The 3435-nt window shown below is 42.1% G+C and overlaps 1 long non-coding RNA gene across 2 annotated transcripts; it reads left to right on the forward strand.

The window, feature by feature from the left end:
• LOC134452931 (uncharacterized) lies at positions 1-3219 on the forward strand. Of its 2 annotated transcripts, XR_010036582.1 has the most exons (6): positions 1-116; positions 1570-1659; positions 1765-1862; positions 2070-2163; positions 2614-2691; positions 2796-3219. It is a non-coding gene; the product is annotated as an uncharacterized LOC134452931 (long non-coding RNA). The 2 variants fall into 2 exon arrangements; XR_010036158.1 differs by having other exon boundaries at positions 2614-3219.
• The last annotated feature ends 216 nt before the right edge of the window (positions 3220-3435 follow it).

Raw genomic sequence — 3435 nt, forward strand, 5'->3', positions numbered from 1 at the left:
CACCGACCTATCTGAACAGAACCACGCGCTGTCTGTGTGGTTTCACTGTTACAAGTTTCTTGGCGACATGGGGGAAAGTTCCTCACATACCAACGGAAAATGGGCTTCACATACATGTAAGTACATTTTACTCAACTGTGGTTTAAAGTTTCAGTACTCAAGAGCGATTGAATAGCTCCTCTGAACACAGATCCGCCATTGCTAAGTTGTAGCACAAGTCCCCTCAATGAATGTGACTACTCTTGTTGCTGCTGTACGCTACTCAATTTCTGATAACTTGCGAGCATCGTAATGACAAAATGCAGTAGTGAAACGGTGAATATGTTAAGTATACTTGTTGATGGTAAGTTGTTTGACATTGCTCGTTCTCAATTGCCCTTTCCCCCTGCCTAAAGATGATTCCCAGTTTGTCGCTCCCAGCGCGGTTCGATCCCCAGTCTGTTTAATTCGCTCCCACTAGCCAGACTATCGAGCCCACCGAGCTAGTTATCTTTTTGATGTTAGTTTTTTGTTACGTACCCTAAACCTAACCCTTACCTTAATCCTAAACCTAACCCTAAATTGCTTGTATGTGGTAGTGTATGATAATACGAGAAATGTAATCGGGTGGGATAGAACGCCTGGGATTGATAGGGTCACCTGGGACTACACGTCCGGGAGTGATCTTACATGGGAGTGACCATCTCCCAGCGCTTAAGATTGACAAAGGCCACCGTTAGCATGCTATTGCGTTAGCTCATCAACTAGTTGCTGGGCACTGCTCATTTTTCACGTCTGCCCGGCATTTCGCTGATGAACTAACGCTTGGACGTCTTGCCAATGTATTTTACAGCGGCAAAAATGCATCTAGGCGACGTTGGCAAGATTGGTGTGCCGTCTGGGTATGTTGGTTTTCAGTGCTGGGCAGTAGCGAAGCGACTAGTTTAATTACATTCCCTAGTAGCTTGGTCGTAGCGTCATTACTATGTATCGACTAACGTCCCTGTAGTTAGGAAATAAATAGTTTGGAAATCAATGTGAAATACCCTGGCATTTGCAACAGTAGGCAACCTGTCCTTAAAAAGTATGGGCCCTCAAAACAGCACTTGTTGCACAAATAAGTGTTGCATAGAGCAGTCTTTCCCAACCAGGGGTACGTGTACCACTAGGGGTACGCGAGCACCCTGCAGGGGGTACTTGGAAAAATGAAAACATGTATGGAGCATAGTCACATTGGGATATAAAGCATGAGTCAGGGGGTACTTGTGGTATGAGAAAAGGCTTAGGGGGTACTTAAGACAAAAAAAGGTTGGGAAACACTGGCATAGAGCACGCCACCCCGAAATCAATGTGAAATACCCTGGCATTTGCAGCATGGCCTTAAAACGTATGGGTCCTCAAAACAGCACTTGTTGCACAAATAAGTGTAGCTGGCCTCTTCAAGAAATTGAAATTATGCATGGTCACTTTTTCTTATTGTTTCACGTGGAGGTCTACTGACATTGTCTAAATAATGTAGGCTAGTTTATGCCCATGTATTATATTAGGACCCAAGGTTAATGGGTTATTCTGTTTACCATGTTTTCACAGGCTGCTGTCTCATAATATGGCGAAGACGAGTCACTTGAAGGCCTAACAGCTCTTATGAGGAGCAGTCTTGCCATAGAAGACTGAAAGAATGTAAGATTAACTTCTTTGTGACCAATATGACTTGCTCATTGATACATTAGCTATGTCAATATGAGATGCATGGCGAAGTATTTAATTTATTTGTCTCTCTTCTAGGAGCTGTAGAAACAACAGGGTGCCTGCTGCAGTATGACGAGGACGCCCTGATCATAGAAGGTCCAGTGTCTTGGCAGGGTGAAATGCCACTGATATCGGTATGTGGTGATATCAGTTAAAATTAATGAATTAATTCTCATATCTGAATAATGTGAACACTGGATTTACCACACACTCACACACACCCTAGTCCTAGATTATACAACCAAGGTTACTTTTACCACAGCTCTGGCACTGCATCAAATTTCCTTTTCTTTTTTATAGAACTGGACAGGTCATTTATTCGTTCCCCTTGTTTTTTGCAGTGTCCTGCAGGATGCTGTGTCCTGCAATCCTGTGTGCTGTGCTACAGACGCGTGTGGAGGTCAACCCGAAATGGGCACAGTAGCGTGAAAGAGGGTAAGCTTAACCTATAGCCTACGTCAGGGTTGGGGAACCTTTCTCATTCGAATGGCCACTTCAAATTCATCCGAGGGGCCATAAAAGTCCTCCAAGGGCCGTACTATGAACACAAACCAGGATTTTCCCTTTCACTTTAGGCCTATATTGAAGGCAGCCACATTTAAACAAACGCCAACTTCTTCAGGTTCCCTGAATATAACTTAATTGTATTGCTAATGTATTTTCTAAGATTCCTTTACAAAATATGTCATATTTCATGTGAAGATGGAATTGCATTAAAATTATATCGGGGGCCGGATAAAACAGCCTCAAGGGTCGCAAACGGCCCTAGAGACATAGGTTCCCCACCCCTGTCCTACATTGTCAATATGACTTGTGCTACTTTATAGATAAGTTGTCAATGCTGTGCATTGCTATGTTTTGATTTTATTTTCTTACATCCTACAGATCCTGGCAGGGAGACGGTAGTGTCCTGCAGGATGGTGATGGGCAATCTTACAAGAGACCACAGAAAACTGATATAGTGTAAGATTATCCCTGTTGGGCTCAATATGTCTTGCTTATTGATATATTTGCTATGTCAATATGAGGTGCATGACGAAGTATTTATTTATTTGTTGTTTCTACAGCTCCCAGAAGTGAGACTGAGTGCCTGTTGCAGTATGACGAGGACACAGTGACCAGAGACCTTCAGTAGACCCTGCTGGCATGATTAGCGGCTGAAGAACATAATCAACAGCAATGTTTATAATATTGTACATACCTGTATAGTCTGCACTAAAATGCTGTACCTGTACTATTTTTCCTCTTACTTTCATATTTACTATGAATTGACAACTTTTACTCAAATCCATTTTTGTATGTGCCCTGACTAAAACTATCCTTAAACCTAACCTGTCAGAGGTGTAATAACAACCTGCTCTTAGCAATGTGGCAGCAGTCTACTTGGATGCAGCGGGGAACATAGAACCCTTTTTTTGAAAAAGCATTGTATGTTTCTGAGTTTTATGAATTGTGCCCTTCCCAAACCTAACCTGTCGTAGGGGCCTATGAAATCCGGTTTTTTTTAATTATTATTATTTACATTTTTTAACTTATTTTCCCTTTTCACCCCCCCCCCCCCCCCTCCCCCCCAAAAAAAATAAAATAATAAAATACAAAAAAATCTTAGTTATTTAGTTCAAACTGGTGGGTGGACAGAGCCAACCACTCATGGTTGAATGGTAGGTAGAGAAAAGAAAAGTAAAATTACCTACTAGCTTTTTGTAA

This window comes from Engraulis encrasicolus, chromosome 1 (assembly GCF_034702125.1).
Source record: "Engraulis encrasicolus isolate BLACKSEA-1 chromosome 1, IST_EnEncr_1.0, whole genome shotgun sequence".
In the NCBI taxonomy this organism is placed as follows: Eukaryota; Metazoa; Chordata; class Actinopteri; order Clupeiformes; family Engraulidae; genus Engraulis; species Engraulis encrasicolus.